Below are 12,500 nucleotides of genomic sequence, written 5' to 3'. Positions count from 1 at the left end.
TGTATAGTGTTAACCACTACCCCCATCTCTTTAAATACCCATAGTGCTCTTAGTACACAGTATTAGGGCCAATCATCAAAGATCACTCACACCTGTTGATACTCATATTGCAGCGTTATACTATCCTGTGCCTAGCAAACTACTATCGAGATTTCATCATTATTATTATCTCAGCGAGTAAAGTATGTATAAGATCATGGTGCAGTATACCCTACATTTGTTACTTTCTAAATTAAAAACCAACAAACATACCCAATCTTTAAAATATGTGAAAAGTGTACAGCGTGAGCTACGTGACACGCAATCAGGAGAACAACATGCCCCCTGTAAGCACATGGCTATTTGTCATAGCCAGTAAACTTTGGCTGTGTGATCGTTCCATCACGTATATCGTCAAATGTACACGCCCACCTGGAAGTAAACACAGAGGAAATGACTCAGCCTGTCACGGACGAGTCCTAGGCTATACAAATAGTATCATATACAAAAGAATCACATACAAACATTGCAGAAAAGGCTAAACATGTTACTTGTCTATCGCAGCGTGTCTCTAGGAATATGGTAAAGACCCTGGCTTGTCAAGGATCTTCTGTTATCCAATTATGTTTCTTCTGAAGTGTAAGGGTTCATTAATCTCAAGGTAGTGACTTATATAGAGAGTTTATTGTTCTGATAAACAGATATTTGTTCGAGAACAGGTTAAATCCATAAGTGGAAATTTATATAATCAAAATAGATGTAGGCATAAAACTTCAGATGGATTATCCCATATATACAGAGGTGTGAGATTGATGTATATACTTGGTGCAGATCAAATGAGATACTCAGATACTTCCTGCTAATAGATAATATCCTTGTCGATGATATAAAAGCAACCTAGACCGTCCAGTCATAGAAGTGTCAATCACCCAAGAATACACTGTAATCAAGCTATGTGTTTAACCCTTTAGGGGTAACTGTATCCATTCGATATATCCACTGTGTTTCATTTTGTAACAACTTCTTATGCCTGTCTCCAGCTCTCTTCAATGGAGGTACATAATCTATCAGCGTAGTTCTCATACTGCTCAACAACATTAATTCCCCTATCAAGTTTAAATTTGAATTTGATAGGTTTAAAATATCCTTTTTAGACCTCAACATTATTAAACACACTGACAATGAGAACATTGTATTTACTACAACACTATATACCAAATCTACAGATAAAAATTATCTATTATCCGCACAAAGCTTTCACCCATCACATCAAAAAAGAGTATAATTTCCTCTCAGCTCATGAGGGGGGCACGTAATAACACACTGGAAGATACCAGGAAGATAAAAGAGAATGACATGATGATGAAATTAAAACAGAGGGGATACTATTCTAAAGACATCACTAAGGTCCATAACCTACTTATTGACAAAACACAGATGACATTACTGCACAAAACGCAACCTGAGAGAAATAAGACAGAGAGAGTGAACTTCATAACAACTTATTCGCCTTTACATAAGGTGATTGAACAATCCATTAAAAGGAATTGGAATATAGTTAAATCAGACAAAACATTACCATTCACTCAAATGGAGGCACCAAGAGTGGTCTACAAGAAGGCTCCCAATTTAAGGGATTTATTGGTACATAATGACCCTGTGACCAGTTATCAAAAATGTACCTGGTTGGATGGGAAAAGAAAACTGGGATGCTATAAGTGTCATTTAGTTTTAAAAAAATCACATATTTTGACAAATACACAGCATAATTCTGATTAGTTTTTAAAAAAACTTTGTATTCTCTTTTATTTCTCTTCTTTTATTTCTATTTTTATATATTTTTAAAATTTCTTAAGACATATTTATTAATGTTATAAGAAATAAATTCCTTTCTAAATACACCAAACCTGTTACAAATTGAATCTGTTACATTTCTTAGAAGTTGGATAATAGATACGCTGTTGTATAGAAAAAAACTAACATGTATTAAGATATATAAATATATCTGATACTGATTTCCTTTTTTATTAAAACCAGTTTTTATTTAAATTCTTATAATCAACAAACGTAGATTTATTAGATCTTTTGTCAGAATAAAGAAATCAGTTTTTTAAACCACTTTTAACTACTATCAACTTTCGTTCCCTAACTAGTTAAGAGCAAACACTATCCGATTGGTTCTCAAAAAAAATTAAATCTACCAATTATAGTAATGCACACAATACATAAGAAGGTTTTAGTCACACAATGGGCATCTTGATAAAGGCCCCGGCCGAAATGTGTAGAGTTGCCCACTCTAGGAAGCTTATTATAGCATATTTACACTTCTCATATACACTGAGCCAGGTTCTCATGTGTAGACGTTATTTATAAGACTTTTACTCTTATTTATGTGTAGCGGGGAGGCAGTAAGATCCGCAAAATCTTTTAGTTAGGCAGAGACATCCTCATCTTAAAAATGTTGTCTAAATAATTCAGTCCAAGTTTGAGTCTAAATCAGTTATTTATTTTGCTTCTGGCCACTGCTTAAAACTGGTGCAACAACAACAACTGCTAACAACAACTGTCTTAGACAATACAGTTACTCAAAACTAACAGTTACTCAAAACTGAAGTTAACCCCTCCAGTACTGTTGGATTTGCACCCTGTACCTATAATGGGCACAGGGTGACTTAACATAATGCCTGAATCCATAATCCGTAGGGAGGTTGACAGAGGGGTCTGTCACATGACCCCCTTTGGTGGGTCAACTTGGGGATGACCAGACTAGGAGGTGGTAAGAATGTCAGTTTACCGGGACAATCCATCTGCATTCCCCTTATGAGAGAGAGTTCCTGTCCGTATAAATAAGGGTTAAACTTCTTCAGTGCCCAGACCAGGGCTAAACATTCCTTCAAGTTTTTGTTTTCAGAGATGCTTCTTTCCAGTTGGAGATAAATCTCATCGGCTTCTTCACAAGTTTTTTGTACCTGCTCTTTATAGGTATCCACAAGCCCTTGATACTGACGTAGGGTGCCCTTGAGTTGCTGCACGTCACTATGAGCCAGCGTCAGCTTCTCCTCCAGTGTTGCTAAGTTTATCTTTAATGTTTCATGTTCCACTCTGAAGCTGGTGTTTTCTGCAGTCTGTCGGTGCAGCTTGTCTAGCAGAGATTCCCATTCTAAATGCGTTTTTCCTCTGCGCTCCTCTTTTCTCTCGCTAGCACAGTTATGTGATTGTTTAACGTGACCATTTCATCCTCTACATTACTCTTCTCCTTCATCAGCGCATTGTAACGGGACTTCCACGTATCAATAGTGGACAGAGATTTACTGAGCTCAGCGTCCTGGGGCTCAGCAGCAGGTGGGTCAGTCTCTGTGGCACGGATCTGGGCACGGGTAGTCACAGGGTTAACATTGGCGGGACCCATGGGAGCCTAGGCAGAAACAAGGGGGGCCAAGTCATTTCCAAGGAGAACATCAGCTGGTAAGTCCTTCATGACCCCCACACTCACATGTCTAGAGCCCACTCCCCAATACAAATGTACCCGGGCAACAGGTAGGCGGAACACAGCACCCCCTGCTACCCTCACATCCACAGTGTCTCTGGTGTGCTGGTTCTCAGACACCAAGTTCTTTTGGAGCAAGGTCATGGTAGCACCAGTATCCCATAGACCACTGACCTCCTTCCTATTCACTTTAACCAGTTGCCAGTGCTGTTGCCGGTTATCCCGGTGGGCAGCTTGCACGGGGTCTGCTTCATGTAGGATGCCCCAGTATTCTTCCTCCTCTACACAGTGGGTAGCATGCTGAGGGTTACGTGGGTTTCCGCCGGCGGGTCTTCTCCAGGACTGTGCTTGGTTCGCTGTGTTTAGGGGACACTCTGGCTTTTGTGCCCTAGTTGCTTACATCCAAAGCACCGAATAGGCTGTGAGTAATCCGTGAGTTGAACCGGGCTGTCTGAGGATAGTTCATGGATGAAGGCGGTGTGGTAGAGCGGTGCACCGGGGGTTGGTAACTGGTAGCTGCTGGGGTGACTGTGGGTCTGTACTCAACTCTGGCAGGGATCTTAGTGGTAGCAGTGTCAAGTTTGCGGGCATCCGTATACTCATCTGCCAGGCGAGCAGCTTCATGCAGGGTGGAGGGTTTACGTTCCCGATACCCACTCTCTAACTCCTGCGGATAACTTTTCGAAGCAATGTTCCAACAGGAATAGCTGCAGCACCTCTTCCCCAGATACGGGTTGGCACCCCACTATACAGTGAGCTGCTGTGCGGTGCACCTTACATGCCCACTCGATGTAGGAATCTCCAGCTAGTTTAACAGTGTCTCTGAACTGCCTCCTGTATGCCTCCGGTGTAATCGCATACCTGGAGAGCAGAGTCTCATTTACAACATTATAATCCCTGACTTCCTCATCTGGAATGGCCCGAAAAGCCTTGCTGGCCTGGTCGGATAATTTTCCGGATAATATTGTGACCCAGTCCTCTGCGGGTACCTTGTGTAGTGCACATTGTCTCTCAAAATTCGCAAGGTACCCATCAACCTCTCCTTCTGTTTCCAGGAAGTTTTTAAAAGCTGCAAAATGTACCTTTCTCTTTTCCACTGGGGTTGCTGTGACTTGGGCTGCTGCAGCACTGCTTTGGCGAAGTAGGTTGGCCTCCACAGCGGCTATGACCCGGTCGATAATTTCGGCAGTCGGGTCGGGGCCATAATGTGCCAGTCTTATTTTAACCACCCAGGTCAAAGCTTGCTTCTTCGGGAGTTCTGTCTGATATGCTGGGCTCATTGGTTCCTTCGGGCCCTGGTACTCCGTCCATCTCGGTCAGTATTGTAATAATCTCCCTCTTCCTGAGGTTACTGGCTTGTCTGCCCCGTTGTTCTAGCAGGTCTTTAAGGGTGGCTATTTTCAGTCTTTCATACTGTATTCCTATTAGGTCCGGATGTGTAGTTGCTCTTCTGGGCTATGAGGACTAACCCGTCGCTTGCCACCAATTGTAGCGGGAAAGCAGTAAGATCCGCAATATCTTTTAGTTAAGCAGAGACATCCTCATCTTAAAAATGTCATCTAAATAATTCAGTCCAAGTTTGAGTCTAAATCAGCTACTTATTTTGCTTCTATCCACTGCTTAAAACTGGTGCAACAACAACAACTGCTAACAACAACTGTCTTAGACAATACAGTTACTCAAAACTAACAGTTACTCAAAACTGAAGTTAACCCCTCCAGTACTGTTGGATTTGCATCCTGTACCTATAATGGGCACAGGGTGACTTAACATAATGCCTGAATCCATAATCCGTAGGGAGGTTGACAGAGGGGTCTGTCACATTATGCACTTAGTAGCTGCGATAGTAGCTTTAAGGATTGCACAATCTATATTCTGTTTAAACGCTTGGTGTTAACGTTTGGTGCTAAAGCAATTACTAATAGCAGACTTTTGTAAATACCCCTCACTTTTAATCTCTTTATTTTGAAGCTGCGATAGTAGCTTAATAAAGAGCAACTTCATTTTCATTCAAAGGAATAGAACATTTGTGGACACACAGAGGTTTGGCAATATTGCCCTATCAACGCTCTGGGAATCCTTCTTTTATCAACATTGGATTACCGCTTATGACCCGGAAACTTAATCAACACCAAAGTCTATCATCACAGACCGCAACAACATAGTGAAAGTATTTCACACAGAAGGATGTAAAAGTGGATCCAGTTTTTTTGCCAACACTAGTGATGTTGCGAATTGTTCACCGGTGAACAGTTCCCGGCGAACATAGCATGTTCGCGTTCGCCGCGGCAGGCGAACATATGCGATGTTCGATCTGCCCCCTATTCATCATCATTGAGTAATACTTTGACCCTGAACCTTACAGTCAGCAGGCACATTCCAGCCAATCAGCAGCAGACCCTCCCTCCCAGACCCTCATACCTCCTGGACAGCATCCATTTTAGATTCATTCGGAAGCTGCATTGTTAGTGAGAGGAGGGACAGTGTAGCTGCTGCTGATTGAGTAGGGAAATCTATAGCTAGGCTAGTGTATTCAGTGTCCACTACAGTCCTGAAGGACTAATCTGATCTCTGCTGTAAGGACAGCACCCCAAAAAATCCTTTTTAGGGCTAGAACATCTGCTTTTTTTTTTTTTTTTTTCTCCTGTGTAATCTAATTGAAGTTGCCTGCCTGCAAGGGTGTGTGTCAGGCTCACAGCATATACTGTGCCCACTTGCCAAGTGCCACCACTCATATCTGGTGTAACAGTAGTGTAGATTTTAAAAAAACAACACTTTTTTGACTGTTAAATAATAGCAGTCAGTTTCCTTCACACGTGTACGTTTCAGTGCCTGCCTGCCAGGGCACAGTGTCACCCCAGTGCAACTCATATCTGGTGTAACAGTAGTGTAGATTTAAAAAAAAAAAACACTTTTTTGACTGTGTTAAATAATAGCAGTCAGTTTCCTTCACACGTGTGCGTTTCAGTGCCTGCCTGCCTGCCAGGGCACAGTGTCACCCCAGTGCAACTCATATGTGGTGTAACAGTAGTGTAGATTTAAAAAAAACAAAAAACACTTTTTTGACTGTGTTAAATAATAGCAGTCAGTTTCCTTCACACGTGTGCGTTTAAATGCCTGCCTGCCAGGGCACAGTGTCACCCCAGTGCAACTCATATCTGGTGTAACAGTAGTGTAGATTTAAAAAAAAAAAAAACTTTTTTGACTGTGTTAAATAATAGCAGTCAGTTTCCTTCACACGTGTGCGTTTCAGTGCCTGCCTGCCTGCCAGGGCACAGTGTCACCGCAGTGCAACTCATATCTGGTGTAACAGTAGTGAACATTTAAAAAAACAACACTTTTTTGACTGTGTTAAATAATAGCAGTCAGTTTCCTTCACACGTGTGCGTTTCAGTGCCTGCCTGCCAGGGCGCAGTGTCACCCCAGTGCAACTCATATCTGGTGTAACAGTAGTCTAGATTTTTTAAAAAAAAAACACTTTTTTGACTGTGTTAAATAATAGCAGTCAGTTTCCTTCACACATGTGCGTTTCAGTGCCTGCCAGGGCACAGTGTCACCCCAGTGCAACTCATATCTGGTGTAACAGTAGCGTAGATTTAAAAAAAAAAAAACACTTTTTTGACTGTGTTAAATAATAGCAGTCAGTTTCCTTCACACGTGTACGTTTCAGTGCCTGCCAGGGCACAGTGTCACCCCAGTGCAACTCATATGTGGTGTAACAGTAGTGTAGATTTAAAAAAAACAACACTTTTTTGACTGTGTTAAATAATAGCAGTCAGTTTCCTTCACACGTGTGCGTTTAAGTGCCTGCCTGCCAGGGCACAGTGTCACCCCAGTGCAACTCATATCTGGTGTAACAGTAGTGTAGATTTAAAAAAAACAACACTTTTTTGACTGTGTTAAATAATAGCAGTCAGTTTCCTTCACACGTGTGCGTTTCAGTGCCTGCCTGCTAGGGCACAGTGTCACCCCAGTGCAACTCATATCTGATGTAACAGTAGTGTAGATTTAAAAAAAACAACACTTTTTTGATTGTGTTAAATAATAGCAGTCAGTTTCCTTCACACGTGTGCGTTTAAGTGCCTGCCTGCCAGGGCACAGTGTCACCCCAGTGCAACTCATATCTGGTGTAACAGTAGTGTACATTTAAAAAACAACAACACTTTTTTGACTGTGTTAAATAATAGCAGTCAGTTTCCTTCACACGTGTGCGTTTCAGTGCCTGCCTGCCTGCCAGGGCACAGTGTCACCCCAGTGCAACTCATATCTGGTGTAACAGTAGTGTAGATTTAAAAAATACAAAACTTTTTTGACTGTGTTAAATAATAGCAGTCAGTTTCCTTCACACGTGTGTGTTTCAGTGCCTGCCTGCCAGGGCACAGTGTCACCCCAGTGCAACTCATATCTGATGTAACCGTAGTGTAGATTTAAAAACAACACTTTTTTGACTGTGTTAAATAATAGCAGTCAGTTTCCTTCACACGTGTGCGTTTCAGTGCCTGCCTGCTAGGGCACAGTGTCACCCCAGTGCAACTCATATCTGGTGTAACAGTAGTGTACATTTAAAAAACAAAATACAATTTTGACTGTAATAGATTGAATAGCAGTTAGTTGTCTGCAATCGTGTGTGTCAGGCCTACAGTGTCAACTCTGCCAACTTCTGTCAGTGCACAGTTCCACTCATATCTGTTGTCACAGTAGCTTGCACGCATAGTACCACTAATCTAAAAAAAAATGACAGGCAGAGGCAGGCCACCCCGCAGGGTCCGTCGTGTTCATGGTGCTGTGATTCCCTTTGGCCCTAGAATACTGCCCAGTGTTCAGAGACCACGTACCCCAAACTCAAACATTTCTGATGACATAGTTGACTGGCTAACACAGGACACCCAATCTTCTACAGCTTCCGCTTGGAACCTTGATGCACCATCCTCCTCCAGCTTATCTTCGGGCACCTCTCAAGTTACCACTCGCCCGCCTGCCGCCACCACCAACGCTAGCACCACAGCCACTTCACTTGATCTGTCAGAGGAGTTATTTACACATCAGTTGGAAGAAATGAGTGATAGTGATGCACAACCATTATTGCCAGAGGATGTAGATAACAGGGATATGTCTCAGTCAGGCAGCATTACACACATGGACGTACAGTGTGATGATGGTGATGTTGTACCCGCTGCTGCTTCCTTTGTTGACTTGTCAGATACAAGTGAAGGGGTTGATGATGACGATGCGTCCGTGGATGTCACGTGGGTGCCCGCTAGAAGAGAAGAAGAAGAGGGGGAAAGTTCAGATGGGGAGACAAAGAGGAGGAGGAGACGAGTTGGAAGGAGGGGGAGGTTGTCGCAAGGAGCTAGTGGCACAGTCAGACAGTATGCATCGGCACCCGGGGTCAGCCAGACAGCACGCCAATCAACGCATGCTGTTGCCACCACCAGAATGCCATCAGTTCAGCAGTGTGGCATTTTTTTTGTGTTTCTGCCTCTGACAACAGCGATGCCATTAGCAACCTGTGCCAAAAGAAACTGAGTCGTGGGAAGTCCAACACCCACCTAGGTACAACTGCTTTGCGAAGGCACATGATCGCACATCACAAACGCCTATAGGATCAACACATGAGTACAAGCAGCACACAAACTCAAAGCCGCCATCCTCCTCCTGGTCCAGCATCTTCAGCCACGTCAACCACTGCTGTCCTCCTTGCCCCCTCTCAACCATCCGCCACTCCGTGTCTCGCCTTGAGCAGTTCCTGCTCATCTGCCCACAGTCAGGTGTCTATCAAGGACATGTTTGAGCGTAAGAAGCCAATGTCACAAAGTCACCCCCTTGCCCGGCATCTGACAGCTGGCTTGACTGAACTCTTAGCCCGCCAGATTTTTCATACAAGCTGGTGGAGTCTGAGGCGTTCAAAAAATTTGTAGCTATTGGGACACCGCAGTGGAAGGTACCCGGCCGAAATTTTTTTGCACAAAAGGCAATCCCTAACCTGTACTCGATTGTGCAAAAGGAAGTAATGGCATGTCTGGCACACAGTGTTGGGAAAAGGGTCCATCTGACCACTGATACCTGGTCTGCAAAGCATGGTCCGGGCAGATATATCACCTACACTGCGCATTGGGTAAACCTGCTGATGGCTGCCAAGCAGCGTGGCTCTGCAGAGGAGTTGGTGACACCGCCACGACTTGCAGGCAGGCCTGCTGCCACCTCCTCTACTCCTCCTACTCCATCCTCTTCCATAACTTCCTCGGCTGAGTCCTCTTCTGCTGCTGCGTCTTGCTCCACATCAATGGCACCCCCCCAGCTCCCCAGGTACTATTCCACATCCCGGATACGGCAGTGTCACGCCATCTTGGGGTTGACTTGACTGAAAGCAGAGAGTCACATCGGACCAGCACTCCTGTCCGCCCTGAACGCACAGGTGGATCAGTGGCTGACTCCGCACCAACTGGAGATCGGCAAAGTGGTTAGTGACAATGGAAGAAATTTGGTGGCGGCATTGAATTTGGGCAAGTTGACACATATGTCGTGCATGGCACATGTGTGTAATCTGATTGTACAATGCTTTGTGCATAAGTACCCAGGCTTACAGGGCATCCTGAAGCAGGCCAGGAACGTGTGTGGCCATTTCAGGTGTTCCTACACGGCCATGGCACACTTTTCAGATATCCTGCGACGAAACAACATGCCAGTGAGGTGCTTGATTTGCGACAGCCCGACACGTTGGAATTCAACACTCCTAATGTTCGACTGCCTGATCCAACAAGAAAAAGCCGTTGTCGACTATTTGTATGACCGGGGTGCTAGGACAGCCTCTGCGGAGCTGGGAATTTTTTTACCACGTTACTGGACGCTCATGCGCAATGCCTGTAGGCTCATGCCTCCTTTTGAGGAGGTGACAAGCCTAGTCAGTCACACCGAAGGCGCCATTAGTGACATCATACCATTTGTTTTCTTCCTGGAGCGTGCCCTGCGAAGAGTGCTGGATCAGGCCGCAGATGAGCGTGAAGAGGAAGACTTGTGGTGTCCATCACTACCACAAACAGCCTTATCAGATTTTTAAACAGATTTTCTAAGGCAGCTCATTTTGTTCCATTACCTGGATTACCATCTGCCCAGAAACTCGCTGAATTGTTTATACTCCATATCACCAGATTACATGGTTTTCCTTTGGACATTGTTTCTGATCAAAGAGTTCAATTTGTCTCAAGATTTTGGAAATCTCTGTGCAAACAGTTTGGAGTTACCATATCTCTTTCTACTGCCCATCATCCTCAATCCAATGGTCAAACTGAGCGGGTTAATCAATCTCTTGAATCCTATCTCAGGCACTATGTCAATCATCAGCACTCCAATTGGTCTCAACTTCTTTCCTTAGCAGAACTTGCCTACAATTCCAGTTTCAATTCTTCTTTAGAGACTTCTCCTTTCAAGGCAGCCTATGGATTTGTACCTAGAACTTTTCCTATGTCTTCTGGGGGTTTTGGAGTTCCTGGAGCAGATCATACTGTGAAGAATCTCTGTAAACACTGGAAGAAGATTCGGGAAATTCTTCTCCTCTCTTCTCAAAAGTATAAACGATTTGCTGATCGCAAACGCCGTAAGGCACCCTCATTTCGGACTGGAGACAAGGTTTGGATTTCCACCAGATTCATCCGACTCAAACAACCTTGTGCTAAATTGGGTTCTAAATACATTGGACCTTTTAGGATTGTTTCCAAGGTATGTTCTACTGCCTACAGGGTGGCTTTACCAGACAACTTGAAGGTTTATCCTGTCTTTCACGTATCTCTTCTTAAACCAGCAGTCTCTAACCGGTTTTCCACCAAATGTAAAGTTCCCTCTCCATTTCTTGTGGATGGTACTTCGGAATTTGAGATCAGTCAAATCCTTGATTCCAGATTACGGGGTAACCGTTTATATTATTTGGTCCATTGGAAGGGATATCCCATCACTGAACGTTCCTGGGAACCTGCTTCTCATGTCTGCGCCTCTGCTTTGATCAAACATTTCCACGCCCAGAATCCTTCAAAGCCTGTTTGTGTTCCCTGGAGGGGTCCTTGAGGAGGGGGCACTGTCGCGATCGCTCTGCTGCTGATCGCTTTCTTCTTTTCCTCTGTCAGCGCTGTAGCGCTTCCTTGGTTGCCTAGCAACCCTGTTTCTCTCCGGCCCCTTCTGCTGACGTCAGAAGGTCTTCTTATTCCGGCGTCTCCTCTCCTCGGTGCCTGTTTGTTCTAATTCCTGGCTTGTGAGTACTTTCTGAATCTCTAGTTTGATTAGAATTGCTGGCTTGTTTTACTCTTACCCTGCTTAACCCTTCCTGCCTGATTCCTGATAACTGGACTCTGCTTGTTTGAATATTTCTACTGTTTAACCTCAAACTGCTTGATAACACGTTGCTGGACTTTGCTTGTTAGACTATTCTACTGGTTAAGCCCAAACTGCCTGATTACACGTTGCTGGAACTTTGCTTGCTAGACCATTCTACTGTTTAACCCCAAACTGCCTGATTACACATTGCTGGAACTTTTCTTGCTAGACCATTCTACTGTTTAACCACAAACTGCCTGATAACACGTTGCTGAACTTTGCTTGTCTGACTATTCTACTGGTTAACCCCAAACTGCCTGATTACATGTTGCTGGAACTTTGCTTGCTAGATAATTCTACTGTTTAACCCCGATCTGCCTGATAAAACGTTGCTGGACTTTGCTTGTTTGACTAATTCTTCTGGTTAACCCCTACCTGCCTGATTTCAAGTTGCCGGTTATTGCTTGATGGATTACTCTTTTGGTTAACCCTATCTACCCGAAGTTTCATCTCCTGACCCTGCTGTACACACTTCCAGTTTATTTCAGTGAGTATATTATTGCAGCTGTCGCAGGGTCAGGTCCTGGAATATACTCACAGTGCTAGGGTGTTATTCAAACATTCAAACTTCATTCTAGCATTTGGGTCTAACTCTGGACTTAACCTATCCTGACACACACATACATATACATACATACACATAAACACATACATATACATACATATACAT

The sequence above is a fragment of the Bombina bombina genome, chromosome 8 (assembly GCF_027579735.1).
Source record: "Bombina bombina isolate aBomBom1 chromosome 8, aBomBom1.pri, whole genome shotgun sequence".
Lineage (NCBI taxonomy): Eukaryota > Metazoa > Chordata > Amphibia > Anura > Bombinatoridae > Bombina > Bombina bombina.
The sequence above is the reverse complement of the archived record's forward strand: the minus strand, read 5'-3'. Positions refer to the sequence as shown.